Genomic DNA, 14,506 nt, shown 5'->3' with positions numbered 1-14,506 from the left:
ATTTCTCTTACTCTGAGGGTGGTCAGGTTGTCCAGAGAGGTTGAATATCCCCACAAAACCCAAGTGGGACAGCACTGGGCAAACTTGCTCTGACTCTGCTTGAGCAGGGGACTGGATGAGCTGATTCCAGGGGTCCCTTCCAACCTCAGCATTTCTCTGCTCTGCTGTCAGGAAACAAACGTGCCAGGAAGGTTTATACCTTTGAACACCTCTCCCATATTTTGCAACACATTTTGTTTCTAATTCATAGGTCTTTTGGCTAAAGAACCTTGAAGCAGCCTCTACATCCCTCCCATAAAGACATATCCTGCTCCAGGTGTCTTTCATGTCTTGAATTACTTTTAAAAAACCACCCAGAGAGAAATGGGCATAGCTGCCTCTATAAATCACCAGGGCAAAGCCCAAATAAATTCCTGAGATGATTATTTAAAATATTTACCTTTAAATTACAGAGGAAGTGGAAGTTTGACAGGCTACCTCTGATTGAAAAAACCCAAACATGCAAAATAAGTCCTGTGGTCAGGATTCAATGAATCAGCATCAACAAGCAACTGCAACTGGTATTTCTTATGCAGAACTGGTGCTTTTAAAATTTTTAAGGTTGTATCTTGCAAACATCTTGCTGTAATCTACTGTTTTTCTGCCCCTAATTCAACTTGGGCTTTAGGTTAGAGATAAAAGTGTTTTTAACATGGTAAAGCAGAGCTGATTTGATGTCTTTAGTAATGTAACTTTATATGGAGAGTTCCAGCTCTCTTTTAAGAGAAGTTATCTATACACAGCACTGAGGGGTCCCTGTGGCTCCTCCTCTGCAGACCCCCCCTTTTTGTATCAGATGCACAGAATCAGGCTCTGACATTTCCATTTCCAAGATGCCTCAGTGTTATTTTGCTGCTTCACAGATGGGAGACTACAGACAATAAGGCACGATTTGTGAAAGATCCAACAACATGTTAGTGGCAGGGCTAGGAAGAGGATTCAGCTTCCCTGAGAATTCCACCAGCCCTTGCTAAAACTCCCCCTCCTTTCTGCCAGGAACAGCCCTTCCTTTTGCTCAGCTGCTCCCCTGGATTCTTCCCCTGTTACCCCCTGTGAGCAGCAGCCCCTGGACCCTCGTTCTGCACACTCACATTTGCAGGTCCTGCACAGAACCTGGGGAGCTTTCCTGTCTGTGAAGGGGTCGGCAGAGGATGAGGGATCACTCCCAGGCTCGGGATATTTTGGGATAGGTATCCCCGAGGTCTGTCAAGCCCCAGCCCTGCTCCCACAGCATCCAGGCAAGGAGGGTTTCACTGCCCACGTGTGCCAGCTCAGCTCTGCTGCACAAACCCCTCTGCAGAGCCTGCCATGCTCTGACACCCTTCTATGCTGACTCTGATTTCAGAGGCTTTCATCCTGACCCATCTTTCTCTGTACAACGTTTCCCATTTCATTTTGTCTGTGCAGCTTTTGTAGCTGATTTCTGTCCCTCAGCTGTTTCCTTCACGGCACAGAAATTCTGGATCTCTCTGAAGCTTCGCTGGCTCGCCAAACATTTCGTGCAGTTTTGACTAGCAGGGAGGGGGTTCTGCAAAGCTTTCTATCTGATGAGATATTAAAGCTTTACTTTTTAAAACCTCCTTTGCATCAGGCAGTGACAGTAACCTCTGCTGCTAAATCAGGGGTGTGGCCTGTGAGCTGCTGAGTGCACAGCACCCTCTGGTGCCCTCAGACACTGGTCACCCACAACTGCTCTGGGCCCTTCTGATGAACCATTAGCAAGTTTTACACACTCCTACAGTTTATCTGCACTCTCAGGTTCCCTTTTCCCTCTTCCTATTAAAGAAAATAAATTATATAATCCAGATAGTGTTCTTATGTGCTTCCACCAGCACTATGGTAAAACATCAAATTGCTCCAGTGAGTAGTCTCAGAAATAAAGGTTTGTTTATAAATCTGTGCTTCTTCAGTGCTGCCAAGCAAAGCCCCACAGCTTTATCACCTGTTACCCAAAAATACTTGCAGCAGTAAATTTTAGTACATACAGGTTTGCAAAAGCACAAGCTTCCCAATTAGAAGTTGATGCCAAACAAAAATTCCCCAAATATCCTTCTCTCCATAGAGCTGGGATCCCTGATCAAATTTGATCCACTGATCAAATTTTGACTGTCAGCCCATTTATCCATAATCCTGGCTTCCAGGTTTCCCTAAAGGGACAGGATGGGTTTGAAAAACACCCTTGGTAACAATTCCATAATCAAAGAACTACAGAGAAGGAAAGCAAAGAAGCAAAACCAATTTCCCTCCTTACCTCCCAGTAGCAGGGGTTGAATAAACACAACAGAAGGCAGGCTTTGGACTAAAAACAATGATCTGGCTTTCCATTCTTTTAATTTTCTGTTCAGGATACTACTAGAAGAAACCTTGAAAATAAAAGCAAGTGTCAAACCACACTGGTCCTGAATCTTTAGTGTACTATCTGTACTATATCATGCCTAGCAGTAGGAAAAGAAGAGGAAAAACACTCACTTCTGACAGAGTTTTCATGTTTCCCTTGGAAAATTCCACCACTCTGCGTAAAAGTGCTCAAAACTTCCCCAAATAATTTGAGTAATGGAAGAAAAAAGAAAGAGCAATCATTGTGCAGACACACGTGAAGGATTGGAACCTCAGCCAGTAAATCCTTCCTTACCAGAGACTCAGACTGAAAACTGTCCATCCTCATTCACTTTTTTTTTTTTTTTTTAGCAGCTAATTGAGCATATTTTTCCATGAAGGAAGTCATTATTCCAGGCTCATGCTTCGTTGAGCTGAGGCACATGTCGTGGCCGAGGCTGCAGCACCAGGTGCACGGGGGGATTGTGAAGGGTTTTCCTGCTCATTATCAGACATTAACGTGTCCTGGGCACCAGTGCTGGAGCCTGAGTGAGGGACAGTGTGTTAATCAATCCATCAGGCACTGAAACCCAGAGCTGAACAGCACCTCTGAGCAGAAGTCCTGGTTTTATTCAGGTTTTACCATTTTGGCTTTAGCTGTTTTTTTTTTCTTTTGAGAAAAATCCTGCCCTGCTCTGACCAGGCAGGTTTTATGAATGCAGCCAAGGGGCACCTCTGGGCAGTTTTCCCTCTGATATTACACCTAAAAAAAAAAGATTGAAAAACTAAAAGGGGAAAATGGTCTATTCCTGTCCTAAAATTTACGAGCTGGTAGAAGCTGTGAACTGAAGCTTGTCTTACACCTGCCCAGGCCTTCTCTGCTGCTGCTCTGCCTCTGGGAGGGAAAATGCATCAAAATTAATCAACGTGGCAGCAGCAATGATTGAATCTGAAAACTTCAGACACTGCAGTTCAGCAGCCAAATGAGACCAGCCTAAACCCATCAAAAGACTTTCATCATCTGCCTTGTGCAGACATGTGGTCACTACCTTATTGCAAACCATTTTCAGTCACTAAAAGCAGCCATGAGAGACAAACAGCGTGAATTTTATTTCCTTTTTCCCTCAGGAAGGAGTTTGTATTCAGTGCTACAGTGTAGTCTGCTTGCCCTCTGCATAGTTTGTGGACTGGTCCAGAATCACCACAGCTTTAAATCAAATTAAAGGCAATTAAATTAAAAGCCCTCCTAAGCTGCTGATGGAGATATGCTCACGTATATCCACTGCTGCTCTAATGAAGTCACAATTAAAGCTGGTCTCAGGGTCCTCCTCAAACACTATTTATTTGCTCAGATTGACCAGTGGGTCTGTCAAGATCTGAAAAACCTCGTGGAGATCAGAGGTGCAAGATTTTCCAAATGCTCGGGAGCTTCTAGATAAAAATTATGTGACAAGTCCAACACTGGGTTTGTTGAGGAAAATTTATGAAAGTCAGTGACTCTAAAGCAGCAGCTGGAGCTGAACACAACTTTCATATCTGAAACTTGTTTCAACCTGCACCTGAGTTTCAAGCAGTGAAGCCGAAGGGAGAAGGAAGTTTGAGCAAAAATTCTCAACGCCCCAAGATACCACAAACCTTAATCCAGCTTGGATGGAAAGCTCAGTAGGTTGGATTTTTTTAACCCATGGTTTGTTTGCTTTAAAAGACAGAGAAGTCTTGGGAATTGCTGTTCTCCAAATCATGCCCTCCCCTGATCACTCCCTGCAGCCCTTCCCAGAGCACTGGGAGCTGAACGTGCAATCTGGCTGAGCAGAGGGGAGAGCACGACAAGTGGGGAATGTTCCAGGGAAAAAATGTTCCTGCAAGGAAGGAAAACCAGAAATTGTTCTGAGAGATCTGCCAAGCAAGTTTGTGTTCCTTCAGGAGGAAGTGTTGTGCTTTGAATTTGTTCTCTGTGCCACCTTGAAAACCCTTTGGAGAGTTCTCTTTGTTCTAAGGAACAGCAAATGGATTTACAGCAATTAAACCAGTTGACAGCTAATATTTCTAAAAACACCAGCAAACACTCTTTGAGGATAAAGCTCCTGCAGACTATTAGGCGTGCATGGTACACCAGGGAGTTTAAAAGAACATAAAAAAAAAGAAAACCCCAAACAAACCCCTCAACAACTAAAAGAACCCCAAAACAAACAAACAAAAAAGGACTTGAATTCATTTTTCTGTTAACATTGTAACACTGACAGGCTAAATGTCTTTTCCAGACCAAAGAGGATGGTTGTCTTGTGAGGATTTCATGCCAATTAACACCACACACCCAGCAAGAAAAGTTCCATTTACAAAGGCACTGATTTAATTGGAGGTCAAGGCCTTTTAGTGACTCCCCAGTCTGCTTTGATAAGGGGATTTAACAAAGACATTCAAGTTACCTTCTGTGGCTGTATTTATTTAACTGACTTGATGTGGTACAAGCTCTTCACAACAGGAGGAAAACAACTCCAAGACAGTCATTAGTGCTTCCTTTCCTCTTCCCTTATTGACTGTTGCTGCCCACACTCCATGGATTTAAACATGCAGGAAGCATGTTCCTGTCAGTGGGAATTCCAAACACGAGCTGAGTGGTAGAAATAATGGAAATAAATTATTACACCCCTCTCTGTTGCCCTTTACCATAAAAATAGTTCATGAAAAATATAATTAAGTGCTTAAGATCAGGCTGTAATTTCAAAATAGGGCTTGCAAACTGTCCTTTGAAGTGTATCTCACACTCATTAAATTGTGTGCATCGTTCCCACACATGTGCAATTCCACCTTTTACAGGTTAATTCTGGACAACTGGCTTCCTGCAGAATAATTACTGCACAAAAATGCCTCCATCTCTGCACTGGAGCCCATACAGCACTCAGGAACACAAAGGGACAACCAACAGTGGATCAGGACTTGAGGCAAGACCAGGAACGTGAGATCTTCAAATGGAAGCAAACTGACAAAATGAGGGTGTGCAAATGTGTTTGTGTGGTCACAGGCCCTTAGACTTTCACTTTGGAGCTCTTTCTGTGGACAGATCTTTTTAATCCTACATTAAATAAATCAAATTCCTGTTCTGAAGTCAAGAAATCCCAGGTTCTTTTATACCCACGTGAAGAACAAACCCCCACAAAACGGTGACAGAGATCCTTGAACCAATGGGGTGAAATCCTCTCATGCAAAGGAGTTGGGTTTGCCTTTGAAGCAGAAATGTTGAAAAGGCCTGTACACTTCACTGTATGCCAAAAAAGTCTTCAAGAAGACAAGAATTAGAGTTCCCAGTCTCTTGGTATAACTGCAGCAGCCACAGTCCCATTCATGGGAGATGGTCCTGCTTGTTCACTTGTCTTCCCCCCTGAAGTGATCTTTCCATCCTCTTGAAAGTTTCTCTGGCCATCCAGAAGTTGAGTGTCCCTTAGGGAAGGCAGCAGGCTGTGATTTAATGCCTTGTGACGTGTCCCTGGCCCTGTTAATCAGCTGGGTGAGATGTCAGGTGGGATCACATCAGCCAGTGCAGCAGCTCCCCAGGGGTAGAGGGGGGAGCCCTGCAATGCTGCCTCTGGAGCTGCTTTTCACAGACATGTTGATAACCAGGGCTAATTATTACAATGAGTAGTTTCATAATTGCTTCAGAAATCAGTTACCTCACTGGCAACAAACTGGGGGGGATTCTCTGGTAGTCAGTGACATAAACAATAACCCCCAGAATTTTATTACAGCCCCTCTTGGCACGGTGCAGGGTGGTATAACATGACATTTTTCATCCTGCATGTTGGTACTGCAGTGGTACAGTGGGGTTTTAAATACTAGAACTTCAGTAGGACCCTCAGGATGGGGAGGTGGAGGTGCCTCAGCACCCAGGAGTTGTCCCACACTAACCTGGTGTGACTGTGCAAGGAGGGGTAACTCCTGCCCTGGGTGGGGACAGCTCTGCTTTATGGATGTCATTAATGTCTGGAGGAACATCTCCACTCATCTGCTCCTACTGGCTTCTACAATTTTGGGTCTGCCTCATTTCAAAGATGTTAAAGCTGAGTAACATCACCAAAAAAAAAAAGGGGAACCACAGCATTTCCTCCCTGGGGAGTGTCAGTGAAGTTAATGGGCACAGTGTTGTGAGGCATCACAACCTGAGATGGTTCTACACCTTCTTCTTTTTCTTTAGTAGGATCAAAAAGAAATCCATCTCACAAAAATGGCACAAGTGAAGTCTCTTAAATCTCAAATTTGAAGGGAACTCAAAAGAAAAAGTATATTTGCTCCAGGTTGTTTTAAATTCTTCAGGAAGTTAATGGCACAAAAAATTAATATGGTAAAAATATTGTCCATGTGGTAACACGTGGAATGTACTATACTCTCCATTTTCTCAGGCTGTGCTACAAGCAAAAAGATATTTTTAGGGATTGTGTGATGGCTGCAGACTAAAAATACAGAAGCCAAAAATGTCTAACAAAACACTTTCAGTAAAAAAAAAAAAAATAAAAAAATTGAAAATTACTTTTTGTCATATAGTTATTCTTGGATCCCTAAATGTGGAACCTTTCCTTTCACAAAAAGCACACAGGAGGTCACACTGAAGAGCATCTCTCCTCTGGCTACTGCTCCAGCCAGGGATGGCCCAAGGAAGAGTGTTACAAACTGTACCACTGAGAAGTGTTTTAATGACTAGTTTTTGAGCAGCGTGAATCAGTAAAGATGCACTTTTGATGGCAAAAATATCCAATCAAACATTAGTTAATGCAAACATTCAGGAAAGCCCTAATGGTTTATTAGTTTGTTTTTAGGCTTGTCACTCTTCAGAAAATCCAGTTTCCTGCAGTGTTGTCACTGATAATGTGGTTCCTGGGCATCACTCAGGGCAGGCACTTTATTGGCACTTTTACAAGCCCTGTCTGGTCCTTTCTGCTGTCACTGGTACCTGAAGTGACAGGGGGCCAAAGCAGGAGGATGCAGGGGCACAACTGCTGAGCTCCAGAATTCCTGCTGAGCTTTTGGGAAGATTTGTGTGCACGCAGCTTTGTGCAACATAAATGTTCTGTACATCAATAAAGCACAGGTCAAACTCCCTGGATGCACTTTCTGAGGGAAAAAAATCCATCCCAAAGCCAGTGTTTGACTTTAATTCATGCTTACAGTGTAAGACCTCAGGGCCTCAGTCTACCTTTTTTAAACAGGGGAAGGGACAAAACTGCTGTGAGGCTCATGGGCTATGGGATAAGATATCTAGATCAAAATCACTTATTTTGGGAGTAATCTGGTTTGCTGTGAAAGATGCTGAATTATCAGTAGTGCTTGCAGGCAATTAGAGTTGTTAATATTCTTTGTACTCGGTGTACAGCTGCCTACGCCTACAAACCCATGAATCACGGGCCTGTAATTCAGTTTCCTGCAGTGAAACCAAGGTATTATTAACATTCCAATAATGAAAAAATCCTCTTAATTCACTACTTATATTTAATGAATTGATTTATAGAATAGAGACAGTGCTGGCACTGCAGAGAGAGTCTCCAATACTTATTGCCACTCCTGGTTTGTGTGACCAGAGTGCTCAGCACCTCAGTTTCTCCACCATTTCATATGGAAATAACCAGAAGCACCAACAGGCTGGAGCTTTAAAGTTAAATGATATTCACTGCAAGAGCTTTCAGCATTTCCATGTTAAAAGGCACAGGCTTTTAAATATTTATTTTTTGACAACACAATAGTGCCTTGATCTGAAGACACACGTAGATGGCTTGGGGCTATTAAAGTGCTGAGGAGGCCTCCAGGAGAGCAGCTCTCTCCTCCTTTGTGTCCTAGGATTAGTTTATGCAAGACAGGTCTTGCAAATACAGAGCAAAGCATAAAACATTCATTCCCTAATTTAAAGCATGAATGAATTTACCCCATAGATAGGAAAATCCTGCATCTGAACTGCCTTGTCTCCCTGGAGTTACTCCTGACAGGCTGCTATCACCAAAGTGATCCCATGCAGTGGTTTGAGTGCTGCAAAGATAAGGTCTGTCTTTGTGAACTCCACTTAATCACATTCCTCTCAGCCCACCTTCTACTCTCAGACTGCCACTCCAGCCCTCCACACACTCTCAAGTCATTATTTCAGTCAGAGATAATTTATAGTGCAGTCCAGAGAACAATTAAATCCATAACCTAATCATTGTTTTAACTATGATGAAGATTCACTGGATTTGATTTTTGGTGTCCTCTGTTGCTCTCCCTCCCCTTGCTGTGATACTTATTCACTTTATTTTTCAGGAAAACAATCCAACATTATGAACATTTAGCAGATATATTTGTAAAGCCATGCTCTTAGTCTAGTATTTCTCCTAGACACAGCAGTAGCAGTGGCAGCTGAGACCCTTTATTAAGGTCCCTGGTGTAGTGTTTCATTTGAAGAGACTGCAGGACATGATTCAGCGACACGTCAGTGGAACAACATGTGAATGGATCCAGATTTTGCAAAATAGCTGAAACATCCCTGATCTCTGCCCTGATTTCAATGCTTGGACTCGTTTTGCTTTGAGGTGTGCTTTGCTCCTTACTAAAATTCCTGGGACTGCTGCTCCCTGGTGATGTGGTGGCCAGTCAGAAGGTGAGCTGGGGTCACCACGACGACTGGCACTTCAAGACAAGCCGTGGTTTGTGCTGCTGAGAGATCACCCTGCCTTTTGCTCTCACCAAAACCTCGCGTTTTCATCCCCATTTGGACGCGGAGCCAGCGTGGAAAAACATGCCGCTGCTTGAAAATGTGGCAGAAAAAAATCGCAGCTCAAACCCTTCCTTGTCTGGAGCATATTTCTTGGCTCAGTTCCTCCCTGGGATTAGGGAAGCGGTGGGATCCAGCCCCGCACCGAGTGTTTCAAACCAACCGGGACCTGTGAACGTCTCGCTCCCTCTCGTGGCCACAGGGCACTGTGGAGATGGGCTCTTTTGGGTTATTCACTTACATTGTGTGCAGATAAATCCCATTTACAGTCAGGAAAGGCCATGGAGAACATCACTGCTTCCCCACATTCCCAAGTGTCCATCCCCACATCAGTCTGCTTTTCTGTCCCTCCCTGTCCTCCCCCATTTGAAACAACCACTCATTCCACCAGCTTTTGTTCATCTGTGCATCTCCTCCACGAAGCTGCCTGTTTTTAGGAACACAGTATACAGAAAGGGAAAGAAACCACATTATTTTATATGTGATTCCTCCCTAAAATCAGAGTCGAAATGAGACTTTTCCCATGGAACTTCAGGGGGGTAGTATTTCTCATTTTGTTCATCACATGGATGAATAAAATGAGAAATTTCATTCTCAAAGACACACGAGTTTATTCCCAGAGACAATTTGTCATTTACAGAGAACTGGCTGTGCCCACATGCTCTGTGTGTTCCTTAGTCCCTCTCCCTGTAAACCCAGGCAAGTCCTGCCCCACCTTGAAGATGCCCAGGCAGCTCCTGGCTGCTGTCAGGACACAGCAGGGCCTCAAAGAGTGCTGGGTTCTGCTCACATTCCAAGCAGGTGTGATCTCGGTCACCTGGTCAGGATTTAAAAAAATTAGGACACGTAAATTCTTACTGACAGGCATTTGCTTTATCTGCATAAACTCACAATCAAAGCAGTGAAAGCCTTTGAAAGTATTAAGAAAAACTCCCAGAACCATTCTGCAGTAAATGAGACTGAGTACACAGTATGTGTGTTTTTCCCCCCTCTGGCTCCACTGCTGTGTTGCTTTCCTTTTATAACTGTTCTAGTTAAAAAACACTCCTGACCTAAGAAAACCCTACGTCAACCTTATAATTTTTTGTTAAATACATGGTGGTCAGTCACAGGTTTAAAAGTAGTACAGAGTGGGCATTCCATATTTAACTCTGAGTCACTCCATTGTGTGTCACGTCGAGACAACTGCTGGCAGACTTTGGGAAGAGTTTCTCTGGGTGAAATGCTCCCTGACAGAAATCCCAACTCCAGGGTGTCCTCAGGATCGTGCACACTCCCTACAATCAGTTCTTAAACCCCATGTAACCTGTTGCATTCCATGAGATTTATGTTTTCAGGACTAAGTCCCCAGAGAATTTCGCTGTCTCTGATGAAAGGCTTATTGAGGAAGCAGCTGAGAAGTTCTGCTCTGGGGTCTTTATAAACAACCAACACTCATATCCTCTCAAGAAAGGCACTGCAGACCATCCACCAAATGTCTCTTACTCCCTTCACACCAGTATTTTGTTTCTGGTAGTCAGTGGTGTTACTCCTGAGTAAAAAATATAATTCAGGCTTTTATGTTAAACGGCCCAAATTCATCTGCTTCTAATGAAGAACCTTAAAACGTGAACAATATCAATTTCAACTTTGGAACTTCAACATCTAATGACAGACTTTGATATATTATAGAGAAATCTTGACATTTTACACAGATCAACTCACTCTGTGTAAAACTCCTGTGCAGCCCTCTGTGCCCTTTCCCTCTCCCAGCACATCTTAATCAACTTTTCATCCCTGACTCAAATGACATCATGGAGAAAAGCGACTTGTACAAAGAACAGCTGCCCATAAATCTCCAAGGAAACTATTTGAAGCGTAGAGACTTTCTTCTTTCCCCTTAAATACGTTTATTTTGAAAGTCTTATTGATTTTGGTGAAACTCTGAGTTACCCCAGCTGGAAATCCAGCCCCGTCTCTAAACCTGACTGACAAAGATCATTACTGTTGTAGCTCAAGAACTCCAACTTCAAGCATTGTTGCCATTTGCTCATTCATAATCCCTCTTCCCCACATCTGACAGCTTGGGCTGCTCGCAGCTCTGGGCATATATTACACTGCCAGGAGCACAGATGGGCAAGGAACAGGATTGGATTTATAGCTGCTGAGCTCTTAAAAAGCTGCATAATATGAATATTTGAGCCCAATCTCTTACTATAGGAAACTAAAACCTCAGTGGCTCAAACCCAAAAGCTACGATGAAGTGACACCTATTTGAGGCCTGTGCAAACCAATGACAAGATAGGATGGACTGGAACTTTAACAATTTGGGAATAAGGGAAGGTAAAAGCCATTCCTGAGGGCAAGGAGCTGTAGTTCTGCAAAAGCCTTCTGCAATTCCACACCTCATCTGCTGGAATGTCACCTCACAGTAAAGCAAAGTTGCCTTGTGGAAAGCAGCAAAGAAAATTCAGAGTTATCATTTGGGGTCCCCTCCTCTGTCAAGTAATTGAACTTTTGCTCAGACTGGATCATATGTTTTTTTATTTCAGTACCTGCCAAAAAGGGTGGGTTTGGCTGCAAAGGGAAAACAGGAAATGGCTTGAAAATTAATAAAGCTTGCAGAAAACAGCTTTTATGCTTCTGACCAAATATTGCAGGGCCCACAGCTGCCCCCAGGGTACAGAAACAGGAAATTTGGCAACAGAAAGAGACAGCATCGTTTGAGTTACAGGGGAGGTTTGCTAAGGATGTCATCAAATGAAATGCCTAATTTACACTTTTTGAGTGTTTTTAGTGAAAAGATAGAAGGGGTAAATATGGGTTTACTTTGTGCAGACTGGAGATGTTGTAAGCTAAGATTTCCCTTGTATTGGAGATAATGGATGAGATGGTTCTGTGGAAAGACGAATTTTGGAGCATTGGAGCTGTACTATCATGGAAAATCCTGTAATAAGTCAGGCAGAACATTCAAATTTGTCCCCATGCTGTAACCTCTGACAGCTCCTGGGACTGCAGAGGGGTAATTTGAATATTCCTCTGTGCAGAGAGGAGCCATTTGTGTGGCCCTTTTTAGATGTGAGTATAGAGAGAGTCACCCCCGTGTGTACATGCACTGCTTTGGTCTCTATGGTGGGCTTTAAATAGAGTTTGGATGGTTGTGCTCCCATTTTACAGGTTATTTACAGGAAGTCAAAGCCCATTTGTGATCAGAGGGAACCTTGGATTGACTTCAGTGCCCCCAGGTTCATGATTGATCCAGGGGAAAACATCATCCCACACGGCTTCGCCCCTGAGGCGGAACAGTTGGCAGGATACAGTCACCACTTCTCTACTCCCCCAGCTCTGGTTCATTCCTCACTCTCACTGAACCAGACCCAGCCCAAACCTCTCACAAGACTCTGCAAACCACTGATATGACGAGACGGAAGGAGCCGATTACGAAACGCAAACACAAGGGCTGCGTGGACTCAAACCCCTCTCCACGTCCTCCCCCAAACCACTGGGATTGAAAACACAGACCTGCCTGGCAAGGAAAAAAGAAAAAAAAAAAGAGTGACCCATGCACTCATATCCTGGCAATTTGTGGGAATTGTCATAACACACCCAGACCAAATGACAGCATCTCTGCGTGGATCTGACACTGGTGGCACGGCAGCACTGGGCACATGTGCATGTCCCCTGCCAGGCACACCCGTGGGATGTGCTCACCTCCTGCTCTCTGACAGACACACAAGTAAGGGCTGCTTTCAATGCAGATGAATTGTTAAATCAGAACCTATGAATAACCTATTGGTTATTGCAGAACTGCAGTTTCATCAAACCCCCTTAATCTGGGACAGTTCAGAGGAAAACTGCTCCCTTGTCCCCCTGGCTCTGTCCCCTCTCCCAAGGGCACGTTGGCTCTTCTGAAAGAATTTTGTTGCTGTTTTAAATCAGCCTTTATCTCCTTACACAGCAACTGTCCCCACTGGAAGGCAAGTTCCTGTCACAGTTGTCCTTCAGGAGCAATCCCATCCCAAGATGACAGTTAGGAAGGAGCTTTTTCACCAGCTTGTTTTGCATCTGTAGGCACATTTCTTATGCCCTTTGTTGCACTTTGACACCCTGATAGAAGCTGATGTTATTAAATTCTTCACAGTTCAATAAATTTAGCTAAGGAGTTTTCCTTTGAAGAACAAGTCCAAACAGGAGGAACAGGCTGGTATAGGAGAAACTATTCCTTACTGGGAAAAATAATAAAAGTATCGAAAAGTGTTGGAATAGCCACTGGAATTGGGACATCTCCAGTCCCTGAAAGCTCAAGAATCCCAGCTCTATACCCAGAAGACAGTACAGCTTAAAGAAAGAATTTATTTAATTCAGCAAATAGCTCTTCCTTTAGAAAGGCTTATTGCTAAACCTGAGGTAAGTTTGTTTATAGGAATAATTGTAAAAGGTCTCCAGAGTGCTTTTAAAGAAAACTGAATAAAATCCTAAAAATACCTTCTTTTTGCTCCTGTTGAAAATTTGTTAACATTAAAAAGTCACTGTTTGCACCAGTTTGTCTTTCATGGTGTACTACATTCATTTGTTCTAAAAATACATACAGAATTCCAAACATTCCATTCTGATAAGGTAAAAAAATATCTTTCAAAATAAATTCCATTAAAACTGACATACTCCCTTAGCAAGATTTAGTTTCATATGAGGGGCATTTCCCCCAAAAATAAACATTCTCCTAAATAAATTTGAAGCTGCATTATTGAGAATAATTAATCCCAGCTTTTAATATGCTGAAAGATAGTACAAGGCAATATTTATTTTACTGCTTTTCTGGAGACAATAAGTCAATATTGCCTGTTGATTCTTGGCATTGGTGTCAACTGTTTTCATTCTGCCCTCCTCTTCATCACAAAGAACACAATTATAGCACCACAATTTATAGCTAAGAAATTCCTTTGGCACCCATCATTTTGAGAGGGAAAGAAAATCCCAGTGGAAGGTGCAGCATTTCCCACCTGCAGCCCTTTTTACATCATGTCTTACGTTCAGACTTGCTTTGGTCCTTTATAGCACCAAGTGTTGTGGGGTCTTAATGACAGCTCTGACTCATTCCCTGAGCAAAACAACCCAGCCATGGTTTAGGGGGTTGTTTTGGGGTTTTTTTGTGTGTCTGTATTTAAAAAATAACAAAACCCCTGCCACAAGTCTCCTCTAGCAGAGGTTACCTCCTCCACCAGCTGTCAGCAGAAAGGAAATAAATCCACGCTGCTGCTTTGTGAGCCTGAGGCCCTGGCACTGCAGGACTTGGGGGTGCAGAAGATGAAGGAGAAGGTTCTGCCCTTCCTCACTCACTCTGTGACACACTGGTGCAGTCAGTTCACACCTGAGCACTGATTAAAACTCACCACACTCCTAAACAGAATCACAGAATCAACTGAGTTGAAAAGACCTCCGAGATCG

General features: G+C 43.3%; 1 long non-coding RNA gene across 1 annotated transcript in view; it reads right to left on the bottom strand.

Moving 5' to 3' along the window:
- Nucleotides 1-4,798: 4,798 nt before the first annotated feature.
- The window catches only part of LOC127470506 (uncharacterized), a 33,729-nt gene continuing 24,021 nt past the window's right edge, over nucleotides 4,799-14,506 (bottom strand). Inside the window, exons 3-4 of the long non-coding RNA XR_007904319.1 lie at nucleotides 8,264-8,364; nucleotides 4,799-4,966 (exon numbers count right to left, since the gene is read on the bottom strand). This is a non-coding gene — a long non-coding RNA (uncharacterized LOC127470506). The remainder of the gene's footprint in view (nucleotides 4,967-8,263; nucleotides 8,365-14,506) is intronic.

Source organism: Manacus candei, unplaced genomic scaffold (genome assembly GCF_025592945.1).
Source record: "Manacus candei isolate 608988 ecotype Guabito, Panama unplaced genomic scaffold, ASM2559294v1 h1tg000022l, whole genome shotgun sequence".
Lineage (NCBI taxonomy): Eukaryota > Metazoa > Chordata > Aves > Passeriformes > Pipridae > Manacus > Manacus candei.
This window is presented reverse-complemented; position numbering and strand designations above follow the sequence as displayed.